Here is a 27869-nt window from a genome sequence, read left to right on the forward strand (position 1 = left end):
CAAAACGGAATTTCTTTTCACGGAAGTCCATTCCGGACCTCTACCGGCATGTGGAAAACAGTGTTTTGGCCTCGTAGAACAGGGCGGTCAGCAGTAAGGTGTAGATTACCACTGACTCACGGTCTAGCAGGCATGGACAGGGACGTTACCTTTCCTTCACCGCGCACTGGGCAACTCTGCTGGCAGCTGGGAAGGATGCAGGACAGGGTTTAGTATTGCTGGAGCTTGTTACACCACCATGCCTCCAAAATGCTAGTGGCGATTCTGCCACAGCCCTCTCCTCCATCCCCTCCTCCTCTACCTCTGTGGCCTCTTCTGCAGATTTGTCCATGCTCCATAAGTGTTCAAGGGCCTACGCAAGCACTCAGGCAAAAAGATGCCATGCAGTGCTTTAGTTGGTCTGCTTAGGGGACAGGATCCACACTGGGGCAGAGATTCTGTCAGCTCTGCAGGGGCAGGCTCAGAGGTGGTTGACACCACTCCAGATAGGAATGGTTGTATGCGACAATGGCACCAACCTTCTCTCCGCCCTCCGACAGGGACACTTGACCCATGATTGGCACATGTCTTGAATTTGGTGTAGTGGTTCTTGAGCAGGTACCCAGGCTTACAGGATCTCCTGAGGCAGGTCAGAAATGTCTGGTCATTTACACCAGTCATACAATGCCAGTGCTCGGCTGGCTGACATTGAAAGGGAATGCAACCTGCCCGCCAACCTCCTCATTTGTGACATGCCCACCAGGTGAAACTCAACGTTGGCAATGCTGCAGCGGCTGCACGCACAACAGAGGGCCATCAATGAGTACCTATGAGTATGGCACCAGGACAGGGTCAGGGGAGCTTGGCTTCTTTTCGCCACGCCAGTGGCTACTGATCAAGGATGCATGCACTGTCCTGTCACCATTTGAGGAGGACATGAGGATGGTGAGCAGCGACAATGCATCAGTGACTGTCCCTCTTGTCCTGTTAGAGCACACGCTTTGTGTAAGAATGACAGGGCACTTGAGGCAGAACAGCGGGAGGAAGAGGAGGACTTCCTAACCTCTCAAGGCCCCCTTGATCCAGATAGTATTCCAGAGGAAGAGGATTGTGTCAGCATGGACGTGGAGGATAACACTCAGCAGCAGTCTTCAAGGGATGGTTTTCAGTCCCCAGAAACCCAAGGAGTTGTACGTGGCTGGGAGGAGGTTGTTACGGATCATGTGATCCTTAGCGACCCAGAGGATTCAGAAATGCATGCGTCTGCAAACTTATGCTGCATGGCCTCCCCGATTCCGCAAAGCCTGCAAAAGGACCCTAGGATTTGTGGTATCAAGGAGAGGGATCATTACTGGCTGGCAACCCTTCTTGATCCACGTTACAAGGGTAAGGCTGCAGAATTCATTCTGCCTTCGCAGAGGGAGCAGATGATGAAACATCTTCAGGAGGCCTTGAAGAAAGGTTTGTGCAATGCATTTCCAGACCCTGGGAGGTTACAATTTCCTGGTGCTGGACAGTGTGTTGCTGAGGCTTCGTTCAGTCAGAGGAAGAGCGCTGGAGAAGGTGGCCGGCTGACCGATGCCTTTAGACAATTTCAGTCCTCAGCGCCAAGGTCTGATTGGTTCAAGCAACCATCACCAGCGTCTGCATTACATGGTGCAGGAATATCTAGGGGCAAGAGCAGACTTTGAGACCTTTCCAACAGACCATCCACTGGGTTACTGGGTCTTGAGGATGGACCACTGGCCAGAACTTGCTCAATATGCAATTGAGCTACTGGCCTGTCTTGCATCCAGTGTTCTTTCTGAACACACATTCAGTGCAGCTGGAGGGTTTGTAACGGATCATAGAGTGTGCCTGTCCACAGACTCAGTTAATAGGCTCACATTCATAAAAATGAATCAGTAGCAGCTATCAAGCACCTGATGCTGATGTAACCGATTGATTTTTCTATGGATGTGGGATCCCTTGAAGGCTGCCTATGCTGAGTGACTATCCTATTCCTCAATCTTGATGCTAGCTTCCAACAATATTTTTGGTTTAGGGCAGCACCACCACTGCCTAAGGCCCAATTTTTCTGTCCCTGTTTAACAGGGGCTTGTAATTGTAATTTTTGTTCTAACATTTCACAGCAGGGCTCGTTCCTGCGCTCACCAAGAGTAACTGAGGGCTTACAGTGTTCTGGTACCACCAACATCTAAGGCCCAATTTTCTGCAGAGTATATAGGGCAGGCTGTAGAGTATATAGTGCATGGGGGCCCCCCCACACCATTTTTTTTTTTTTTATTTGGGTGCGGGGTTCCCCTTAATATCCATAACAGACCCAAGGGGCCTGGTAATGGGCTGGGGGGGGACCCATGCTGTTTTTCTCAATGATTTTCATCTATATTTCTGGGTTCCGACAATACATTACAACCACAAGCAGTTTTAGATTTACTTCCCCCCCCTTTAGAAAGGTCATTTTGCTGTGGTATTGTTCCAAACATGGGAAAACTGAGCCACTTTACAGGCATAGACACCCCCAGGCATGATATTTAAAAGGAATATTTAATTTTGATTGTTTCACTTTAAACATTAAAATCACTGCTCCTGGGAAAAAAAAAAAAAAAAAAAAAAACACGTTTAAAACTTTTTTTTTGAATTGATACATGTCCCCTGGGGCAGGACTCGGTTCCCAAACAAAAAAACACTTTATGGCAATAACATGCATACAAGTCTTCAAAATTAGCACTTGTTTTTTCAGTCATGTCCCATAGACTTTAACAGTGTTCGAACAAACTTTTTGCATGTTCTGCTGTGAACCCGAAAGGTGGGGTGTTCGGCTCATCCCTAATAGGCACCCGGTAGAACCTCAGTTATTAGCAGGTAGCAACAATTATAAAAGACAGCTTCCAACAAAAAATGGTTTACGGAAAAGAGCATTTTAAAAACTCTGCTGTAAATTTTTTTTTTTTTTTTTAATTTGCTTTCAATATTCTGAATGTACTTTGAATGTAAATTCCCTAGAACTGCCCCATCCCACTTTGAATGTTTAGCCCTCAGTGTCATTACTGTGTGCTGGACCAGCTTTTCCCCTCAGATCCCTAAATAACCCAATATAGCTGCCAGAGGAGAGCAAAGGGGAATACTATTGTGTTACTTAAAGTGGTTGTAAAAGTCCAAAGTTTACCTTCATGCATGAAAGTAAAAACCTGTGTGCAGCAGCCCCCCCACACCAATGTACACTAGAGCCTCGGCTCTCCAGGGGCTCCTGCTACCATCAATTACAGCCAGTGAGCCAATGAGGAGAGGGGACAGGCCCAAGCCATGGCTGTGTGTGAACGGACAAGGTCGGGAGCAAGTTTACTTGGGTGCCCCCATAGCAAGATGTTTGCTCTGGGGGCACTTGGCAGGATGGAGAGGCCAGGAGCACTGGCAGTGGACCTGAGTAGAGGATCCTCTGTGTCCTGGCTGCTCTATGTACCACTGCACGGAGCAGGCAAGTATAACATGGTTTTGTTTTTCCTTTCCTTTAAAGATCACTTTAAGTGACAGCTCAGAGGCTGCTGACATCACATCCAAGAGGGCAGAGCCCAGTAGAAGTCCCAAGACTTTGGGATATCTGCATACAGAAGGCTTTTATAGGTAAAAAGGTCTACAATACATTGAATGCACATAATCTTTATAGAAAAAAAAAGTGTTGAAATTAATGGATTTGTGAAAGGGCCTCTTTAAGAAGTTAAAGTATAGCTATGTGTAATACTTTACATGCAATTTGTGCCATTAGTTTTCCGTTCAACTCCAAGGGATGCCAAAAAAGTAAAAAATAAATAAACCACCACACACACAGCTCCAGTCAGAGCCACTGTACTAACCATGCGAGGTTCGTAAAGAGATCACCCCCGCTGAGCTGTTGTGTTTTGACAGGGTATTGCACCCCCACCAGAACACTGATACTGGTTTTCCAGCAAGCCCGTCTGACATACATATGGGCAGAATGTCAGCCATTTGATTTTTTTTTTTTTAACCAGCAAGTGTCTCGTGACATTTTGCCAGTGTGTACAGGGCTTAAAGCAGGGTTCCACTCAAATTTTTAACCTAATCTTACCCCCTTCAGTTAATTGCATAGATGTTCAAATGCCGCACGAAAACATTTATCGCTGTAATTACCTTTATATTGTACTTTATTGTGGCACTTCCTGTCTCTCCTCCCATGGGAGCAGGCGTGTTTATTGCCTTTCCCCGGCGCCGCACTGTCTCCTACGAGCTTAGTAATCATGCGTGTGAACAAGCTGTGAATGAACAGCATTCACCGCATCCAGGAAATCAATGCTTGTGGGCTTCACATGCCCACAAGCAAGATGGAAACAACCAGCACCACATTTTTTAAGTTATTCTTCAGTACGAAAACAGACAGGAGGTGGAAATATTACACCCAAACTGAGTATTATTTTGGGGTTAGCAAAGTGTCTCAATAACCTAAAAAAAAACCTAAAAGCCCTAGAAATAGCAGGGTTTCATTACCAGACAAGAAAAGACAATTAACTTAAAGTGCGACCCAGAGAAGAGAATAGACTGAGGGTCGTCAAGACTAAGGGAGGAACAGGTCAGAGAATGGTTAAAGAACTTTGTAGTTAGTGTGTTAGGAAGTGTAGCTTACCTAATTGGTGGCTGAGGGTCAGATGGTCAGGGTGTAACCGCACGGTGTTCTAGTGCATGGGTTTATGGGTAGTCATTCTGGAAAGTTCAGCTCATGTGAAGACTTTCCATCCCTCCTGCCCTGTATTTTGGGTTTCTGGTATGTTCTGGGTGGGGGGCAGTTTGTGTTTCACGTTTTATAATGGCACTTTTGTTACAGCAATTTGTGGATCAGGGGGTCTTTGAGGGGGGGGGGGGGGGGTGTCAGTGGTTAACCAGATTGTTTAAGAATTGTGGGCCCATCTATGACACGCTCATCTGGTTGGTTGTTAGGGGTTCTCCCAGAAGCTAGGTCCTCTGGGGAAGAGTCTAAAATGTTCAAGTCCCAACGTCTTCAAGTCGGATGGGGAGCGGCTGAGGACATGGTCGATTATAGTCAAAGCGTGCCTTAAGGGCACCCCAAGACCCTTTCCTGGTTGCATTGTTTAACTGGTATTGTTGAAATTGTGCGGTTTGTTATTTATCAATTTGTTAATAAAATGGCTGCTGTGGCCGTTAAAACCCACGTCACCCAGTTTGTGTCCATTATAAGTTTGAGGACGAATCCTCTAGTCATGTTTCACTAGCCCAAAAGTTGGGATATGCTCAGAGCTATGAAAAAAATGCATTATATACACATGCTATTTGCTTGAGTAGCAATAATGGGACAAAAAAAAAAAATTAAATAAGATGAAGTTATACAGATTCCGTCTTTACAGTACTAACATCTATACAAAACTAGGTCTATCCTCACCATATACCAGAAATTTGAGATTCTGAAGGTTTGAACAATCTAGGTGCCAACATATAGGCTTAATGCCTTAACACAATTACAAATTTATAATAGCTGAATACAAGGTAATACTGACATAATCACACACATGGGTTAGGCTTGGACGTGTGTCTTTTTTCAACCTTACCTACTATGTATCGGGCCCAGGTATTTGGACTGACATTAGTTTTTTTTTTATTTTCAGAGCAACAATGAACTACTAGGAATGAGCATCATGGGTCCACATGGAAATCAGTGATTAAAACCCAATGCAATCCAAAAAATGTATTTTGTTTTACATTAGAGAGAGTGGAAAGGTTAGAACCTTGCTCGGGTGTCAAGTCCTCCATTGTGATTTACTCTTGCTTCCTGTCAAGGCAGAAATCTCCCCAATAATAAAAACACACACACACGAAAGACTGCAGAATCAGTCATTACTTTACATAAATTAGGATTTTTGCATATTTATAAACATTCATTTTAACAAAATGTATTGCCCTCAGGCTTTACTTTCAATCCAGTGAACAACATTTCCACCCACAGCTGCAAGCACTTCCAGAATCAAGTCTGGAGTTTTATTATAATCCTTCAAACACAGCTGATCTTAATCCAAAAATGCTATATTCATCACTTTCTCAAAAGCACTTTATGGTCATAGCCAAGAAGTTTGACGCAATTTACTAAAGGTCCATTACAAGTGTTATTGCTAATGTACTGTTTTATCTGGTTAGCAAGGACAGCATCTGGGAGTAAGGATGGATCACAGCATGCTAATCAAGACAAGTTTTGTAAGTTGGCCACCCACCCTGGTCTTGAAGGAATCTCTCCAAAATAGTGCGTGCAATGAGAGCTGGAGAAAAACCAACCTTATTAGCTAGGTTGAATAGTAACAGTACTGTTGAGTCTACCTCTCTCATTTAAGTACCATTTGTAGTAAAATTTCAGTGTATGGATCATGATTCCTTTCCTGTAGATGCATGCTGTAATGGCTCTCATCACCAAAAGGAGACATTACTTTCAATCCAGTGAATATCCTGACCACTTTCACACTGGTGCGGGGTCAGCGGTAAAGCGCCACTATTGTTAGCGGCACTTTACCGTCGGTATTCGGCCGCTAGCGGGGCGGTTTTACCCCCGCTAGCGGCCAAGAAAGTGTTAAAAACCACCGCAAAGTGCCTCTACGGAGGCACTTTGCCGACGGTATAGCCACGCTGTCCCATTGATTTCAATGGGCAGGAGCAGTGTATACACCGCTCCGAAGATGCTGCTAGCAGGACTTTTCCCTTCCTGCCAGCGCACCGCTCCAGTCTGAAAGCCCTTGGGGCTTTCAGACTGGAAACAGGAGCGGTTGTTTCGGGTCAGTTTGCAGGCGCTATTTGTAGCGCATTGGCACCTGCAACTCGCCCCAGTGTGAAAGGGGCCATAGGAGCAGCTGGTCTTCATCTAAACGCTAGATTCTTCTCCATCAGTTTTTCCTCAGAAGCATTTCATGTTCATAGCCAATAGCAGGTTTGTTGTAATGGACCTTTAGTGGATTGAATCAGTCATTGATAATCCCAGATGCTGTCCTTGCCAACCAGTTACAACGGTGCATTAGGGATGGATCACACAGCATGCTATTCAAGGCAGGTTGTGGGTGCTTGCTCTTCCTGATCTTGAAGGAATCTTTCAAAGTGTGTGCAATGAAAGCTGAAGAAAAGTTGTTGGGTCTGGCACCATGTCATGCTAGTACCCTTTGTAGCAATATTCCAGTGTCTGGAGCATGATGCCTTGCATGAGTCTCACAAGCTTCTAGTACTCCTGAGAAGAGGCTCAGCAGAGTGTACTGTGATTGATGGGGAAACTTCGGCTTCCACATACACTACCGTGTAGGCTTCAAAGTATTGATGGAATAGGCAAGCTTAGTCATTTCTGTGGTTAAACCTAAAGACTTAAATTTGTATACAAAATCAGGCAGGCCCTTACACTACATAGGATAAAGGATATTGAAAATTGTATAATAGCCAGTCTAAAAGGTCCCCAACTCACTCATACATATACTAGGGCTATTGTAGACAGGAGCCAATTAACCTTCAAGAATGTCTGACGTGTGGGAGGAAACCCATGCATACATAGAGAACATGAATACACGAGGCAGGTAGTGCCATGGATCAGATTAGAACTGATAACCCTATTGCTGCCAGCCAGAATTGCTGACCACATGAATTCACAATGTAAAGCTACTGAAAAGCCTTATATTTTCCACTCTCCCACTGCCATTATATCCAAAATGGAAACCACTCAAAATTCAGAGATTACCTAAATGCCATTTTTGTTATGCATTACAAGGTTCTTCCAAGATTGAGTTCATTTCATATTACATACACCCGATATAGAAGAGAAGGGAAGTGGGGGGCAAACTGCTCAATGGTGGTCAAAGGCCAAAGTAAATCTTGGACACTTGTCCAAAACTAAAAGCAACATTTCAGTTGAAGTGAGGTTTAAGAGAATAATCATACATCCAAGTTTTGGTAAGATCACTTTTTAAAGGACAGGAGTTGACCCATGGAGATGTGACATGGCTGTAGAGTGCATGTAGATATACTGTATCAGGTCAGCAACCTTTTTCCACTTAAGGGCCAGATTCAATGTATGCTTATGTAGCACCCTGATGTTTAGGCAGGGTTGCTAGTAAAAATTTACCTGCCAGGTATAGTTGCCTTGGCCAATTGGTGGATCAATTGATTCCACCCCAAATCTGGAATTGCTGCACTTTTGTTACTAGTTAGCTGGGTATCTGGTGGCATTAGATAAGACAAGGGCATTGTATGAACAGCCTAGGAATAGATGAGGTATCTCAGCTAATGGGCAGGGATCTTTTTGGGTCCCTTGGCCTGCTGGGAGAGCATATTTGGATGAGGTCAGGTGATCAGGGTTCTATGCCACCTGGACGGCTGTCTGGGTGGACGTGTGTTGTGCTGTCCCAGGCTGTTAGGCCAGAGCCAAGGCCTATCCCGGGGACATCTGGCTGCTAGGCTGTCTGAGGGCCTATCCAGAAGCAAGAGAGCAGCATAGGGTTGGGTTCACCACGTAGCTGAAGTACCAGAGCAGTATTCTCACCAACCAGGGACAGTGAAGAATTAGGAAACTTCAGCAGGTGTCAAGCCAGGGACCCAGCCAGTGGAGGCAACGCTTGCAGAGCAGCCTTGTGTGTCGAGCTAGGGACTGAGCAGGCCAGTGGGGTGACGCTTAAGTAGTATCTTCCACTCCATGCATCGCATGCATGGAGTGGAAGGTGTGGCGCAGATGCATGGTGAAATCGCCAACCCAATCCCCCCATCCCCATAATGTGTGGGAAGGAGGGGAGAAGGAAGGCATGCATCGCAGCTCCCGTGCAAACAAAACACCTGCCAACCTGTCGGCTGCAGAACACACTACCAATTCAGCTCAAGGGAGTAGAGACCATTACAGCAGCAGTGTTGTCCATCAAAATCAGCTGTGTTTAATGTGGTATATGGTAACTTGACCACTAGGGGTCAGATACAAGGAAATTAAGGCTCTTGAAAAACAAAACACACACACACACACACACACACACACACACACACCTCCATCCCTAATCAGTATCAAAGAAAAAAGGGATTATTATCTGGCTGACCTCCGGCAGGTGGTATCGCATGGCCTAGTATCAGCTCGCCTGTGAGTACTTTCAGTTATGGCCGTTTATTTGTTCATCATCTTTAATCCCTCTACCCCTCCAGTCTGTGGTTATATCAAACTATAATTGTGATTTTTTTTTAATCCCCTTTTTAGTATATGGATGCACTTGCTCCTAATGAGTTGATAGAAGTCCACAAAACATGGTTGAGCTTATTTTGATGCATCCATCTCATATTCATGATTCTAGATGGTTTTTATTGCTCTACCACCCTGCTATGTTATGCCTACTCCATTTGGGGGACTGTGATGTATAATATTTACTTTGTGTCATGTTGGCGACTATCCTCAATATGTATGTTGATACTTTGTATTTTATATGTCAATGTGCTATTATGCGTTTATATGGGTTGATCCATGCGCTCTTTGGTCTAATAAAGAATACAATTTTTTACATATGTATATGGTTTTGTCTGGCTCTACCCCACACACCTCATCTAAAGTCCCAACTCCCCCCCCCCCCCCCTTTTTTTTATATAAGCGACTAATGTCATCATACAGCTTACATCATATAGCATGAATATACACACATTTCATAAAATATAAATGTTGATACGAAAGTGATCTATAAAGTGCATACAAGTCCGTGATACTCTGACGACTCAGGATCAGTTTGCAGTGTCCTTAATACAGAGATAATAAACATGACTTGATAGGTGACTGAATATAGCGATCTGCAGCAGTGATTACACTCAGGTGCTCCTAATCCCAAGGTAATGGGCGCTCACCTCAGAGCATGTGACCTCGCAATTAAGTTTGGTCAGTATACACTTTTGAATCAAAACGGATTCCAGGTAAGGTTGCAAGGTCCAAACACTGCTCAAAGATGTAGCCTCCTCATATATAGATATCAAAAAGAAACTTCCATAGCACGATACAGTTTTAAAAGATTATATTTACTACAAAGCCCTATTATAGGGTTCTCAAACCTTACCTGGAATCAGTTTTGACGATTCAAAAGCGTATACCGAGAAAGAAAAAAAATAAAAATAAAAACGGCGTGGTGTCCCCCCGCTTCACCACTATTGAAGTGGTGAAACGTCCAGGTGACAAAGTGATGGCCAAAATCACAGTTGTCACAGAACAAGTGGAGGTAAACCTTCCACAAATAGCAGCTGTTTTGGTGGCATTTCCTTGTTTTGCAGACATTTCTTACTAGTTTTGTTTGTCTCAAGGACAGGTAGTGAAAGGAAATCTTTGTAGGGCACAGACAGCAAAAACCGACTGACAGTGGTTCTAATGCCGCGTACACACGAGCGGAATTTGACAGGAAAAGTCCGATGGGAGCTTTTCATCGTATATTCCGACCGTGTGTATGCCCCAGCGGACTTTTTCCTTCGAAAATTCAGACGGACTTAAACAACATGTTCTATTTTTTCTGACGGAACAAAGTACTATCGGGAAAACCGCTAGTCTGTATGCTGTTCCGACGCACCAAATACGACGGAAGCGCTTGGTCTTTCTAGTCCCATCGTAAGTGTTGTACGTCACCGCGTTCTGGACGAGAGTTTATTCCGACGGCAAAGCCAGTCGTGTGTACAGGGCATTATAGTTTTTTTACTAGAACTGAAAACTGGAAAGTTTGGGCTACGTACATACATGACCTATAATAGGCTCCATTTGCAAAAGCACATCGCTTGCGGTATTAAGCGATCAGACACATTTTTTTCCCCCCAAGTATCACTTGTGATGATGAAAATGTCAATTCACTATCACCATTATGTGCCATTTACCACAAAAATCAAAGCTTGGTAAACCCTTCATAAAACTGAGTTATGCATTTATTTCTTTTAGTGAATTAACTTGAGTTTAAGTAGTGGTCCAGGCATACAGTTTTCAAGGAATGTAAATCAAGAATAGACAATTGCCTTAACCTAAATATGGATAAACAATCATTGGGGTTGACTTCATTAGAGCTACAGGCAAAACTTTAGTTTTGGATAGTGGAGATTGATTAGAACATCTGTCAGGTCCTTATTGCTGTCTGTGCCCCTGTTGGTGAGATTAACCCCCTCTATTTGTACTATTTACTATTATTGAAAGAAAATCCCAAGTTTTGAGTTTACCCCCTCCATTACTGTTCTAGGGACATCTTCCAATGGTGAAACTGGGGCCCCAAGGGATTCAATTTGTAGGCATTGCCTTTCCCTTCCAGTTTTGGCTATGGGACAGGAAATGAAGGTATATCTCCCCAATGGGACACAGTTTTTTTTTTGTTCCTTGCATACGGTTGGGTGTTTTGAAGTTTGGGTGTGGGGGGGGGGGGGAGTTTTCTATATAGTTTTTTAGGAAAATAGTCTGTACTTTGCAAGTTGCTCTAGAGTTTAGTAAACAAGGGAACGCTTCAGGTTTACAAAACACCCAACCGTATGCAAGGAACAAAAAAAAAAAAAAAAAAAAAAAAAAAAAAAAGCTTGCACATGATTGATGAACTGCAAAGTTCCCCCTCATTTACTAAGCTCTGGAGCAACTGTCCTTGCATTCACAAAATTTGCTGCAAAAAAAAAACACCCAATCACTCCAGACATGATACATTGTACATGCATATCACCCAAGGTTGCAGGAAAGAGAATCGTTCAGTCTATGACCAGCTTAAGTTAGAAAATTTAGTCATTTAGAGCTCAGTTGAATGGACACATTTTTCCTGCAGGGAACTTCACTTTGGTCAGCCACTCAGCGTTACAATATGATTGGGAAACATGTCCTTCAATAGAATGCTGCGATCCTGGTTACAGTCCAGCTCCTTAATGAATCCATACCAGGCCCAAATCTGTTCCAGTAGCTCCAGAATTGCTCCGGTAGATAATGCGGTGACTGCTCTCATTGCCAAAGGAGGCTTTACTTTCAATCCAGTGTATAACCTGTCCATCCACAGCTGCCAGCACTTCCAGAATAAAGTCTGGAGTTTTATCACAACCCTTCAGACGCAGCTAGTATTCATCTAAAAAACGCTAGATTCTTCTCCATCAGTTTTTCTCTTAGAAGCACTTCACGTTCATAGCCAATAGCATGTTTGATGCAATCCACTAAAGGTCCATTACAACAGTCACTAATAATGCATTGTTGTACCTGGTTGGCAAGGACAGCATCTGGGATTAATGATGGGACCCGCAACCGCATGAGGCACGTTCTAGGACATCATACAATGTCTTCTCAGAACAGTGCTCCAGCCCGACAGTCATTGTTCTGTAGGCTGGGCAGGAAGATGTTAAAGAGGGCGACTTGCCCGCAGAACAGACCACAATAAAACGAGTCATTCCGATACACTATCCAAAACAAGGTTTCCCACATGTACATACAATCAGCTTATTTCAATTCTACTCAGATTTGCCATGAACCTGAATACAGCCTAGATTATCAGCCATTTATGGCTAAAGCATTAGATTATCTTTGAGAAAAGATCCACAAACTTGTGTCTGAGGGTAATTTTTTTTTTATTCAAGATTAGAATTTTATTTACATTGCTATAAAACTGATTACTACCTACATTATAGACAGGGCTCTTGAATTCTTATTATCCACAAACCTGTTCCTCTGAACTTTAATTCATTGTTTAATTTTAATTGCTGAGTTTTTGGAAACCTGTACTATATAGGCTGCAATTGTCGACTTAAGAATTCTAATTTCATGGCCGTTTCTGGCTTCAAAGTTTCTTGGCCACTGACCCCCAAACAAGCAAACAGATATTAGAAAGTCAAGTCTAAACTTTTAATATGCTTGTTCTGCCTCAAACTAAGGAAGCCAAATGGATTACCAGACTTTACTGCCATCTTCTGAGTGGTGGTATGTAATGGTAGCCTCTAATGACTTAATACGTAGGTCCTAGTTTGTGGAATGACAATGTGGGCATTTGTCTAATAGTCATCGTGGGTCAATGAGGGCTTTGCAGTTAACCAACCTGATCACAAAGGCAACACAGGTTAACAGCAACATCTCTCAAGATGCATAAAGAGCAATCTCATACCACAAGGTCTCCAGATTAAAAATCCTTGTGCAAATATACTGAACAGTCCTTACGCAGAAGGACTCTGCAGACGTACCTGCGAAAGGTTAAGGAACAACCTCATTCATAAACTGTACGGTAAAAGGGAAACAATCAGGAAACAAAAGCAGTTGGTGTTTGAAACCTCAACATCATTGGACCCTACAAGCATCAACACAAGAATGAAATTGAAACCTTACAAAAAAACGACAACTGCAAAAACTTGCCATGAACAGGAAGAAAAAAAAAAAAACACTCCAAAAGCTACACCAAGAGCAGACCTTTTGGATACAACCTAAACACCACAAAAACAAACAACCTCTAACTCCTGCTATCAGCAACTTTGAACCCAATCCAGAAAACCAACCTATCCCTTGTGTAAATGCTGACCTGATGGAAAATGTGGCTATAACAGGAACGCGGAATCATAAATTTGTCAAATCAAAAAAACTTTCCACATCAGAAATAACAGTGCTCTCCAAAGGCCTCACATTCTGCCCAACAACAAAATTGGATAATTTACAGGTATGGTCAGATATGGATGAATTCTTCAGGAGACTAAGGCTCAAATAATATATTCACTGTAATGAAAGGAATCCTAGGACAATAGGAGGTGACAAAAAAGAAAAACCGCAACTTCACACCTCCACAAGGACGCAACCCCATACTGGATACCTATATTGACAGCTTCAGGCTGCGCGTCACATCCCTGATAGCCATCCAGCAAAAGAAAACATTACACAGCCTTTCACCACTGGAGCGAAGGGCTGTACACAATCTGCGCAATAATCAGACCATAACCATCAAACCAGCAGATAAAGGGGGAGCAGTCGTGATGGATACAGACAAATATACAAGAGGGCCAGAGACAGCTGGCAAATACTACTTACTACAAAAAAAATTGGATTATGATCCGACCCAGGATTTTACTAAGCAATTAAAAAAGGTCTCATTACAACAATACCAAGCCACCTACATTCAGAACTTATCAATGTGATTCCAGATAATCCAGAAATTGGAGACTTCTACATGCTGCCCAAGATTCACAAGCCAGGACATTCAGGCAGACCCATTATAACAGGTATGAATACACTTACCAAACATATCTCAGGCCTTGTAGAAAACATGTTAAAACCATTGGTCATGAACACTACAAAGTTTCCTGCAAGACGCCACCGATTTTCTGAACAAGCTTAATACACAACAAATACCACCAAAAACACCACTAGTCACTATGGATGTAGAAACTCTGTACAGTAACATCCCTCACAAGGATTGGTTGGCAGCATGTCAGATTATCAAGCCACAAATGCACTGCTGAGGATGTTAAACAGCTCAAATTCATTCTTACACATAACTACCTTACTTTCAACAATGACATCTATCTCAAATGTATAGGTATGGGAAGTAAAATTGCACTCCAATACGCAAATTTATGGCTGACCTGGAGGACAATTTCCTGAACAGCATACAACAAAAGCCATACAGATATTACCGCTATATTGATGATATCTTCATGATATGGACTGAAGGTGAAGAAAATCTAAAACGGTTTCTCATTGAGCAACACTTTTCACCCATCTATCAAACTAAAAATGGATTTGAACACACATGTCAACTTCCTAGACACCATGGTATACATCAGGGATAAGCGTCACATGTCGATATACAGAAAACCGACTGACTGATGCAGCTATCTCCATAATTAGTTTTCATCCCCAACACACTAAACGAGCCATCATACACAGCCAGGCCATCAGATACCACCAAATATGTTCAGACCCAGAAGACAGTTAAACATCTCAGAACACTGGCAGACTCCTTCCATAAGAAAGGTTACAAAGACAAAACCATCAACGGCATAAACACAGCCTTGAAAACCCGAAGAGAAAATCTCCAATACACAGAGAAAAAAAAATAAAAATACAACCGAGTACCTCTAGTCATCACTTACAACCCAACACCAGAAGGGATCAAAAAGATAATCAAAGATTTATAACCCATTAGAACAGAGGATGAAAAAATATTCCAACAACCCCCATTATTGGCTTTCAGACAACCACCCAACCTCAGACAAACTAATCAGCAGGAAACTTCACTCTGATTATAAAGTCACAAATAATGGAAGCAAACCCTGCAATAAAAAATGCTGCAAACTGTGCAACCAGATCAATCTATCCAAAAGTGTGTCACACACACGGGACCTTCAGTAGCACGGGATCATACAGCTGTACCTCATCCAATGCAACAGATGTAGCAAAGGATCTTATGTTGGTGAAACAGGACAGAAGTTGCAAGGGAGGATGAATTTGCACAGACATACCATCAAGGAACATAAGGAAGACAGTTTCTGCACATCTGTGGGACATCCTCTCACAACCGGACCACACTATAGAAGACTTCAATGTTTTAGTTCTTCAATGGAATTTCAGAACTATCCAGGAAAGGTAAACGTTTGAGCCAAGAATGATACTTCTTTTTGGACACAAAAAATAATGGCCTAAATTTAGATATTGGCTTCCTCACCCATTATACTACAGTTTTATGACCCCCTCTGACTATCATCCTCTTTCCCCCCTCCCCGCTCCAGTTTATAGCTTTCCCTCTGTCTTATCTCACTTGCAGATAGCTTTACTACCATTGCCATACACATTGATTTGTATGAGTTGTGTGCGTCTCTTTCCCCTTTCCCTCAGATTTGTATTTTGTTTTAACATTTTACCTTCTGATAAAACTTGGGAATCAGTACGGCTTGGACCTTGGAAAAAAAAAAAAAAAAAAAAAAAAAAAAAAAAGGGGAGACACCCCGAAAGCTCGTCCATGAAAAATTATATATATGTTAGTACAAATAAAAGTATCACGGACAGTACTCAATTTTCTCTGCCTCTTCAAAGAAAATTTGACCATGTTTTATAAGGTTATGTGTCTTTTCCGCTTCACAATCACACCATATAACTTGATAATCCTCAAGCTCCACAAAATGAAGTTCAACTGCGGTGCATAGTTAAAGTGATCGTAAATGTAAACTTTTTTTTATTAGCCTGCTCTATGAGAAGCAATTGCACAGAGTGGCCCCAAACCTCCTCTACTCAGGACCCCTCTCCTGGCCCTGCCTCCCAGTGCCCTTATAGGAAGCCGCTTCCTATGGGGGCACTCATGCAGGTTTGCTTCTGAGCCCCTCTGCTTGCATCTATAGACAGAGTGAAACTCCCCTGCTCACTGGCTTTGATGGACAGCAGTGGGAGCCAATAGCTCCCACTGCCTCAGCAAAGCATGCAAGACCAGGACATGAGGGGACAGGAGAGAAAAGCTGCAGACAGCCACAGAGCTAATTGACTGATTTGACCTCCCATGCCAAAGGATGTCCTTCAGCAGAATATGGGACATGGCTTTTTCCAGCACCACCTATCTCTTGGAGGTGGTGTTTGCGCTAATCCAATATTGTAGCCAAGTGTGTGGCTTGATAACTGATAGGATCTGGGAAGTCTAACCCCTGACCATTTAGATCAGTGGTCCCCAAACTGCAAGCCCTTCGGGCACTATTTTTCCCACCGACATTAAGAATGTGGCATAATTCCTGCCACCGACGGGACACTATTCCTCCCCCTGACACCAGGACATTTGCTACACCTACTGGCCTCAGTCTGGCCCCTCGAGTCTGAAGGATAATAAATTGGTCCTTTGTTTAGAAATTTTGAAGACCCCTGGTTTAGATAGCTTCTACCCTTTTGTTTTAAAGCACACAGCTAATGCTGGCCATACATTATACAATTTTCTTGATCAATTTCCTTTAGATTTACCTTTAGCTATGTAGTGCAAGGGCCTGCCCGATTGCATACAAATTTAACAGGTTTATATTTGACGTTATATGGTTTTGGTAAATCTAAAATAAAAAAAATAAAAAAATTGTACAAGAAAAATTGGATATTGTTTGGCTGCCTTGAAAAAACAAAAAGCAAAAATTAGCTGCTCCCCAGTTAAGACAAAGCTGAGACAGTTTGACTCATATTTGTCTCCGCTTTGCCTCAACTGAAGTGCAGCCAGGCAACTTTTCCATTCCTGAGAGGTGTGAAAGAGAATAAAAAATTAAAGATAGAAGCTGATTGCTTGATGTGGGTAATGGTATCAGTTGAGAGGGAACATCTCAAACTGCCCCCAAATTTGTATCTATATATAATCTGAGGTATAGTATATCAACGGTTTGGAAACAAGCTGAATAATCAGATCCAGCTTTAACAGAACTCAAAGCCATTCATGGCCCAAATTTCAAAGTTACTTTTCCCATTTTTGTTGACATGGAGAAGGTTTTTCAAAGTTAGTAGAAGACCTCCATCTTCATGCTACCTACAATGGAACCTACCTTCACAACTGGGTACACTGAGGAAATCCCTGATCAAAGTCAATCAAGAGGCTGGGCCAAGGTACTTTAGGTAAAGTCCTACTCATAAAGGACAAGGTCACAGGTATGTCAAAGCAATTTTTTATTTTTTCTCCATGAAAATACGTGGTCAGCAGCTACAAATATTGTAGGACACTTACTGGTCCAGGGATCCGACGATGTTGGCACCCCTAGCCGGTTCGTCAATCAGCTTTGGGTTCACACTTTGGCATCTGTTGCGGCTTCACATCCTGTTTCCTACTTTGCAAGGGCGAGTCGCACTGCGCTTTCTGAATGGTCTTCTGAGAATTCTGTCGCAGAAGGCAGTGTGGGGCGGAAATTATGTAGATTGCCATGCGGATATCTCACCCAGAAGTGGGAAGGTGTACCTGTCAGAACCAGGTTCTCGCTCCCCCCAAAAAGTGCCTAACATGGCAGTGGAGGGGGGGTGCGAACGAGGAGCGTCCCCTTTTGGATGAAGTAATAAAACAATGCAAAAAAATTATTTTTTTTTAAGTGGGCAAAACAAAATATTACATTCGCTTTTTTTTTTTATTAACCAATTGCAGCCAACTAGTGGCGAGCTCCAAGCACAATATGAGCTTTCTGTAATTCTGCTAATAGCAGGCACCACATTTGTTTCTCTTTAGGTTTCCAGCACAGTATTTTAGAATAGAAGGGTAAAGTGTTTAAAGCCATCATACAAAAAAAAAAAAAAAAAAAAAAAAAGTTTGCTTATAGCAAATAGCCCCTGTCAGTTGTGAATGGAGTTTATCTGCTGCACAGAATTGCAGTCAATAAGGCAAATGGGTGGCAGGGGGAGGTTTGTAGCAGGATGCAGGGGGGGTTAGCCAAGGTCTTTGGCCCTGCTGCCTTCCTGGATAGGGGATAACCTAGTAGTCACAGAAAAGATAAAAGAAAAGGGTGCACCAGCCTTGTGCATTATCCCAAGATAATAAAAAAATTCAGTAATACTACTCAAACATGTGGTGAATAAAAAGCTTGTGAAGACTACTTGGATGTGGCAATCAGAGCTGACAGTCTCCAGAAAGCAGGAGGACCTCAGAAGCAATGCTGGCTGACGTGTTTCGAAGGAGTACCTTCTTCCTCAGAGTCTTCCCCAGAGGCCGAGGAAGAAGGTACTCCTTTGAAATGTGTCAGCCAGCTGTGGTTCTAAGGTCCTCTCTGATTTCTGGAAACTGTCGGCTCTAGGATTGCCACATCCAAGTGGTCTTCACAAGCTTTTTATTCACATGTTTGAGTAGTCTTTTACTGAATTTTATTTTTATGCACAAGGCTGGTGCGCCCACACCTTATACACACCACCTGAAATATAATTCTTTCCGTGTTCAAGTGCCCCTGTGGAAGACTTGTTAGTCGAAACGTGTCGGACCAGCACCTCCTGCTTCCCATATTGCCATTATATATTTTTATACTTCTTGTGATCACCTTTTTTTTTATGTATGGTATTTTATCTTCAATAAACCTACCTTGGTTCACTTACGCCATGTGGAGTAAATTTTTCTCTTTCCTCATGCTGGAGTATTAATGACCATCTTTGGACCACCTTCATTGTTGGACCGGTTTGGCAGCCGTTAAGCCTTGGAAAAACTCTCGTTTCAACTACCACCCAACCTCGTGCAGATTGGAGTTTGCAGCCTGCAGGAGACCGTCCAGTTTGGCATCACTACTGGGGATCTAGTACCCCAAAGCCTTATAGATGCACTGCCGTATGGTACGTGTGTCCAACTGATCCGGAAAGAGTACCCATTCTTCTATCAAAATGTCTTCCCCTGTTCATTGGTGCATTTTCTATTTCGGTTAAAGATTGAGGAGAAAGTTCCCTCACCATTGGACACTATACATGTGGACTTCTTTTTCCCCCCCTTTTTATGTTCATTGCTATTATTTCACAACACTGGGGTTTATTTTGACACTGGGGTTTATTTTGAAGTTATATAATATTGTTAATTTTTTGCACCCATCCAGCCTTCGTGATTGAGGCGTTTTGGATGCATACAGGTTTTGCACTTGTTTATTTTTTCATCAATTTTTAGTGGTACACTTATTGTTTGCACATGTATTAACTGCTTACAGCCAATTTGATTCAATCAAAACTTCTACAGACTTTCTGCAGTAATCGTGGGGGGGGCTCCGATTATGATTTTTAGAAGAGAAGTTCCTATTGAAGCTAGTGTGAAAAGTGTGCTGCCCTGATAACTGGCTCAGTCCAGAATAAGGGCAGTAGATGAAAGATTAATTCATTTAAGAGGCAATGGTCATAGTTTTAGTAGATACAAAATATAAAGACTTTGAAGTCAGCTAAAGTTTGAGGCCCCTTTTTATACCCATCTGCCCTTAAATTCGATCCACCTAAACAGAAGGGGAAGAATCCTTGTTTAGGGGATTGGATATGATTGATTGGAGGTAGGCAGTGAAAACAGACACAAGTCAGTTTATATCTACTGGTCCATAGAAATATGGACCATCTGATTAGGTCTGCCTGAAAAACCTGACAGGTGGACCTGAACAAAATGCCCATGTGAAAGGGCCTTAGCAACCAAGAGGGCATACAAAGTGGAGTTAGAGATTGCTCTGCAGGGTTTTATCCATTAGTCCTGTTCTAGTTTTCTAGCTCACTGGGGGACATTCACAAAAGCAGCCCCTCTCTAGCAACCCCCCAATGTGTACTATGGATAGATTCATGCATTACATGAATCTATCCACGGCTGCTGTAGCCACCCCATTCAGGCGTCCAGCCCCTTTTCAGGCACAAGGCGCCTGAAATACAGCAGCAGGGGGGTGTTTTTAAAGCACCTGATTAGAGCCATAGACCAATAGGCTTCAACAAAAGTGCACTGCGAGTGCAAACCATTGCGCTTGCAGTACACCCAGGTGTGTTAGCAAAGCAAATATTCATTTGGTTTGCTAACACAGAACCTCCTCTTAGCCAATCAGGAGGCTCGGATGTAATACCGGGCATGCGATTGGCTGAAGGTAGAGGCGATCATCCTACAGCTTGCCGCCTGACCCACCACAATGATGGGGTGAGTGCTGGGCAGACAGCGGGTGGGGGTGCACAGTGGCTGCATACTATGGGCACAGAGGTTGCAATTGATGGGGCACAAGAGTCTGCATATGATGTTTTTGTTTCAGTATTTTTCAGTTTGCCCCCCCCCCCCCCCCCCCAAAAAAAAATTTTGAGCACCAGTCGCCACTAGTAATACTGCATTTGATTCTTGCATTAGCAACATCAGAAAAATCCTTTGTGATATAGGCAGTATGATACGATACTTCTAAGGTTTCTGCACAGATGAAATGTAAAGAAGACTTGTTCACACTAGCAACAAGGACCATGGCTCCTCTGAAAAGTGATCCATGTTTTTCAAGGTGGGAGATTAGATATATCCATCTCTCACCGCCTCACCTCGTTTTAACCCCCTAAAAGCCAAACACATCCCTGCAACTATGTGCAAGTGGTGCAGTTGCAGCACAGCCCCATTCACCGAATAGTTTTATCAGTCATGACAGGGGCATGTGTATACCCCCAGCTGCTGCCTTTATAGCTAAAATGGTCATGTTTGAGGGGCAGTAAAACAGGCTCAACCATGGGATTTTACCACCTGACTACATGTGAAGCCCTTAAAAACATAAAACATGCAGTAACACTTGAGGAAAAAAAACCCTGATTTTGCTGTGCATGGTGCAGATCTGAGACCATACCCAATTTTCCAGAAGTAGGTTACCTGCTACTGTAGTGTGGTCTTTATAGAGACATATTGACATTAGCGGCAGATGTACACAGCAGAGTTGATTCATTTGAATTATTTCTGCTCTATGTGTATGCCCACCTTATGGTATAATGTAGCCTGTGACTTGGACCACATCATAATATGCCAACAATCACAGCTGCACAAATGTATCTCATAGTACAGTGGTCCCCAACCTTTTTGGCACCGGGTACCGGCTGCGTGGAAGAAAATTGTGGCAAGGCTTGGGGATGTAGGCACACGCGCGGGGGGGGGGGGGGGGGCTAAGCGAATTTCGCTGGCAATTTATCGGGGCAATAGCTGGTGTTCTGCTGTTGGTACTTCAATCATCATGGCACCATGGTTGGTATGGTGTCAGAATGAATGAAGCTCATTATTTCTTATATTACATTGTAATATAAATGAAATAGTTTAACTCATCTTAATGCAGAATCAGTTGGAGCCCTGAATGTGTCACTTTCCACGTCGCCTGCCACCAGATGAGGAATGCCACTTGCCACATCACCTGCCTGTGCCACCAGTTGGGGAATGCCATGTCACCTGCCTGTGCCACCGGTTGAGGAATGCCACTTGCCACGCTGCCTGCCACCAGATGAGGAATGCCACTTGCCACGCTTGCCTGCCACCAGTTGAGGAATGCCACTTGCCATGTCACCTGCCTGTGCCACCAGTTGAGGAATGCCACTTGCCATGTCACCTGCCTGTGCCACCAGATGAGGATTTTCACTGCATTGGTGACACTGGTTCAGTGATCGTTCTTGAGCGAGGGCAGGAGAGCAGAAATGCGGGGCAGGCAGTGAGAGGATGTCAAATGCCGCACCTCCGACATTCAGTATGCTGTGAAGGCAGAAGAGCGGTAATGCTAGGCGGGCAGGGAGAGATTACATCTCTCTAATCCCCGCCGACATTCCCCACGTTGTGAGGGCAGAAGAGCAGTGATGCTAGGTGGGCTGAGAGATGTCATCTCTGCTCGCCAGCCTGCTTCTCTCATTTGCCCGCCCGCTTTCGTCACCGATCCACCGGTGCCTTAAATGTCATGCCAGCGCCCGCGGCCCGTCTGCAAAGACGCTGTGGCCTGTAGTGAGCCACGGCCCAGGGTTTGACGACCCCTGCCATAGTAAACAGAGTTCACGCTGCTAAATAGACTTTTTTTTAACACTAATAGCTCCAATGTCCATACAAGTTGTCATCTGCCCCTGTCACCATATACCAGAGATTTGGGATTCTGAATGAGAGTAGTGCAAAGCTGCCAACACATAGGCTTAACCACCTTTGCAACCACATAACACGTGCAGCATCCAGGAAGTGTAATTTTATCATGGGCACCACTTGTGTTCCTCAGTTGCTGCTGGAAGAGCACTCCCAGCACAGAGCTGGCCGTTTGTGTCAGGCCTGGGTCTTCTACTAAAGAATGTATTTTGCAAGTTTTTTGGTGGTGGGTCATGTTGATTAGAAAAAAAAAAAAAAAAAAAAAAAAAAAAAAAAAAAACACAACCACTTCATAAATGAAACACACCACAGTGAACAGATTATTGCTTTACAAGTTATCAAAAATTAACTAATTTAGCAAAATGCATTAAGGTCTGAAAAGAAAAATTGAGGCCATTGATAAGTTTGAAGGGTCCCTCATAAGCATCACCAGGCCCGAATTGGCCATAGGGCAAATCAGGCACTTGACCAGTGGGCCGCACCTGCCAGGCTGCAAGTCCTTGCAGGGTCCAAGGCAGCTGGGCTGCTCTTTGAGCCCGCGCCGCTCATCCAGCCTCTCTGCAGCTGCAAGTTAAGCTCAGCTAATCGGCGCCAGGGGGAGGAGCTAGACACCTTTGGCTGCTCCACGGCCACATGGCGCCCGTATAGGTCAGCCGTCAGTGCTGGGGGGCGTGACTGCAAAGGGGGAGGAGCCAGAGCAGACACCTGTGACCTGCTGCAGACACCTTGGGGCAGGATAAACAGAAAATGTGAGTGCGGCCCCCCTGTAACCTGGATAGGAGGAGCAGCTGCATATAGAACAATCTTCCTCTTCATCTTCCTCCTGCAGTATTGGAATGTCTGCGAAAAGTAGAGTAGAAGCAGGCATTCCGAGACTGCAGGAGGAAGATGGAGAAAGATTGTTCTATATGCAGCCGCCCCCACTGCTCCTCTCCTGCTTTTCTCTGCTGCCCCTCGGGCTCTCCACCTCCCCATGCTCTCCACCTCGCCCCCCATGCTCTCAGCCCCCCAATACTCTCCGCTGCCCACCTGTGCTCTTGCCCCACCCCATGTTCTTAAGGTTCTTCCCTGTGCTCTCCATCCCCCCCCCCCCCATGCCCTTTCCTGGTCGTCCCACCACACACACAGCTGGGTTCCCCCCCCTCAGGGGATCTGTCAGGGTGGAGAGTGGGGAAGGTGCCAGTTAACATGTCATGGGCTGCTCAACCCAAAACGCCCAGGCCTATTTTTTGTCCCAGTCCGGGTCTGCTTGCCATAATCTGTGTGCTTTTACTGGTGAGATTACTTCCTGTCAAGGTAGATATCTCCTCAATGGAGGACTTAACACCCAAAGCAAGGTTCTAACACTTCCACACTCGCTATTTAAAAAACTAAATACACTTTGGATTGCATTGGGTTTTAATAGCTGGTTTCCATGGAGACCCATGATGCTCATACCTGGTAGTTCATTGTTGCTCTGCAAATAAAAAATGGTGGAATTCACCCTTGCAACTTATGTCAATCAAAAAAGGCACGTGGGTAAAAATGGTCAAAGTACCTGGGCTTGATTCAGCTATTATATATTTGTAACTGTGTTCTTAAGATGGCATTAAGCCTATATGTTTGCACCTTGATTGTTCAAACCTTCAGAATCTCAAATTTCTGGTATATGGCGAGAAGGATAGACCTAGGTTTTGTATAGTTAGTACTGTAAAGAGACGGAATCTGTAACATCTCATTTTCCAGTCCCATCATTGCTACTCAAGCACATGGCATGTAACTGAGTTTATCCCTAGCTGAGCAAATCCCAACTTTTGGGCTGGTGAAACATTGTTATTTGTCTTTTATTGTGTCTGGTAATGGCCCCCTGCTGCCATTTCTAGAGCTTTTAAGCCCCATACACACTGGCAAAACAGGAGACACTTAGCATATATATATATATATATATATATATATATATATATATATATATATATATACATACATACATATACATATACATATACATACACACACATATATATATATCCAACTTTCTGCCCATATGTATGTTGGACATGCATGCTGGAAAACCACGATCAGTGTTCTGGCAGGCAGGGTGCATCCCCCCACCCCCCCGTAGAACACAACAGCTCAGTGGGGGAGATCTCTTTACTAACCTTGCATGGTTAATACAGCGGCTCCGACTGCGTGTTTTTGTTTTTGTGCAACCCACGGAGTTAAAAGGGAAAATGAATAGTGTGCACCCGGCATTAACTTAAAATAAAAAAAGGGGGGGGGGGGGGGGAATAGAGGAGATCACACACCTTTTTTTAAAGAAAGATCTGAATAGTTTTTTTGTTTTATGAACAAAAATTTTAAACCTGCATACCAATCATTTCAAAAATTAAAATTAATGTTCCATAATTAAACTGTACACAGCCTAGTTTGAGACGTCAAAGATTGATTTTTTTTTTTTTTTTTATATATAAAAAGTCCAGTGCAGTGGATTCCGGTTGGCCAAAGTTTTGATTGTGAATGCTCTGCATTTCCTGGGTGGCTGGGGTTGTGTGCGTTAGCGGCGTGAGAACCGGCATCAAGAGCGGTGTGTTGGTGTGCTCTGGGCTGATGGCTCCCTCCGGTGGCAGTAGGTCTCAGAGTCATTCAATGTCCCAATATTTCTTTCAAAAAGAATGGACACCTGATCCTTAAAAAGCACTGGATCCAGTCTCATCTATGAGTGAATGAGCAGCATATAGCCAAACCAGCTGGCAAACTTATTCATACAAGTCTGTCTCTGGGCAAAGTGGTCAGGGTCGGCCCAACGAGAAGCTTTGGAGGTCTGTCCCATCATTGTTTCCTTGTACTACTTCTTCTGTGTCACTTTGATTGGTGGCAGCTTGGTGACGGCAGACACAAGAAAGTTTAAGATATCTTCACAATTAGCCAATTGGGCCACCATGTTTTTCAGACTGGCAGGCAGGTAATTACTGTAAAGATAGCGATAGTACCATGGAGTAGTCATCTATCACAAGTACTAACAGGAGCTGCCATTAGTCCACTTGGAAGTGTAACCCCACCGCTCCTTAGTGCGGTCACATAAGAGACTGCAAGCAGGATATCCCACAATCCTTTTTGGAAAGCTCTACCAAAAACTGTAAAGGCAAAATCCACCTCTGTTGTGGAAAGTAGTGTCTTCGTCAAGGCTGAGAACGGCGTCAGTCACTATGTTATCGTACGGCAGAAAATGGCTGCTCATCACCTTGCTCTCCCCTTCAATAACGATGACTGGCACGGCAGTGGCAGGCCAGCGGTGCTTGGCAGGGAGCGGCTTGTCAGTTCCACAAGACTATGATCTGAAGACATTACTGAGACTTGGCTACGGTGACCATCCGCTTTAAGATTGGCTGAGACTGAGAAACCAATGGTGTCAGTGTGGATGACTGTAGTAAACGTGGTAGAGGGTTTAATACCTAGATTAGCATAATAGGGGAAATCTCCCAGATGTGAGTACTGGGGCAGCACAAAAAGCCCTCCAGGATGCTTGTTCCATATTAGACTGTTGCGTGATATGTGCTTGAAGATTCTGTCCTGAATGATCTAGTGTTGTCAATACAATCTTCTCAGAGGAAAAATAGGCTTTCCCACAAAAACTGTCTGATGTCTAAGTGCAAGGATCCTATCGTGATGGATAAACCTGATTGTAGAAGGAATCTGTAATAACCTCTCATCCCCGATGACTGCCACCTGGCTCACCGATCACCGCCTGTCGCACCCACTGCCAGGCTAAAATAAATAAATAAATATATATAAATATATATATATAAATATATATATATAAATATATATATATAAATATATATATATAAATATATATATATATATATATAAATATATATATATATATATATATATAAATATATATATATATATATATATATATATATATATATATATATATATATATATATATATATATATATATATATATATATATATATATATATATATATTATGAGTGTGGTTTACTATATTCTTATACTTCACAGGAATCGGTCGCATCTGCTCCTGATGAGTGGAGAAACATCCACGAAATGGGCTGAGCTATACTTGATGCTACAGTGATATCCATTAAGTCCTGATGATGTCATCAATGTCAATTTAGTATTAAATAGTTCATACAATGTGATCACAGACCCAGTTACCGGGCATGTTGCCTTTGGCACTTGTAGTTTTACTCAGCATCAATTGCTCATTATGTATTTATCTTAACTAATGCGTTTTATATATACTCTTGCATCATCATAGGCGTGCCCAGGCACACCCTAACCGCCACGCACGCATATCACTGTGTGGTGGCGTCAGGCTTTTCTTTCAACTACCTCAGGTACTGCCCTGCACTTGCCGCGTTCTCCTGTCATCTGTAAACACAGAAGCAAGGTTTCTGTGTCAACAAATGACAGCGCTCCTCTCCCGGCAGCTGCCTGCACTGTACCCTTCACGTTCCCTGTCCCATGCCAGCGATAGCAGAAGATTGGGCTGAGGTTGTGCACATAAACGTTAGCCCGGCAGCAGCACCTTGTGAAGCCTGTGTCCTCCCTGCAGCCTGAACTCACCTATGGAACATGGCCGGATCTAGGGGGATGCTGGGGTGGGCTAGACACCCCCAGATTTCAGTTGTGCCTCCAGGCAATTTTCCTCTCTCATGGATGCTGTGTTCAGACAGGGTTTCGCATCGTCAATACCAGCAGAAGCTAGAACTACAGAAGCTATCACTCACAATGCCCAGCTTTTAGCCAGCACACGTGCCCTGCCGCCACCTCTCCGCTCCAACGTAGGAAAAGAGAGGGTTCAGTCTGCTCCGCCTCCTGCTCATATCTTTGTCTGCCCTGCCCACATCGAAATCCCCTGTGTGCAGCCAGTGTTGTGTGCCAGAGAAAGGGATGTGTGGGCGGGAGATTGGAACTGCAGCAGCTTCAGCTAGATTGTGGCTGCATGAATGATGTCTGAGCCTGCAGAGACCAGCCTATGATGAGTATTTCACTGAACTCTCCACATCACCCCCCTCCCCATCTGTGCCCCCTTCTCCCTGTCTCCCCCCTCCTCCCCCTCTTACCTGAACTCTGCACTCTATAGAAACTCTGCTCTCTATGCGCAACGCACACCTGCTCTCTGCACTCACAGCACACACCTAAACTCTGTAATTTATATGCAGCATACACCAGAAAGCGGCACTCGTGTGTTTGAGCTTTGGGGTGCACACCCTAATGCAACAGGCTGCGCACACCTATGATCATAATGAAATTAACTTTTCTATTTAATGAATTTAATAAAACATTTATACTCTTACTTTCACATTTCAACTGCTTCATCTAAAGTCCCAAATCTCCTGTTCATGTACTTGATATACAGGGATGGAGGCGCCTTACTGTGCCTCATTTAAAGTCCCAAACCCCCTCTTATCCTGGT

The 27869-nt window shown here is 43.7% G+C and overlaps 3 pseudogenes; all 3 read right to left on the reverse strand.

Moving 5' to 3' along the window:
• Positions 1–5906: 5906 nt before the first annotated feature.
• Positions 5907–7316, reverse strand: LOC141141176 (CDAN1-interacting nuclease 1 pseudogene; annotated as a pseudogene).
• A 4452-nt stretch (positions 7317–11768) lies between these two features.
• On the reverse strand, positions 11769–12223 carry LOC141141177 (CDAN1-interacting nuclease 1 pseudogene; annotated as a pseudogene).
• Positions 12224–24705: 12482 nt separating this feature from the next.
• LOC141141178 (exostosin-1 pseudogene) lies at positions 24706–26612 on the reverse strand (annotated as a pseudogene).
• Positions 26613–27869: the final 1257 nt, after the last annotated feature.

The sequence above is a fragment of the Aquarana catesbeiana genome, linkage group LG04, assembly GCF_042186555.1.
Source record: "Aquarana catesbeiana isolate 2022-GZ linkage group LG04, ASM4218655v1, whole genome shotgun sequence".
In the NCBI taxonomy this organism is placed as follows: Eukaryota; Metazoa; Chordata; class Amphibia; order Anura; family Ranidae; genus Aquarana; species Aquarana catesbeiana.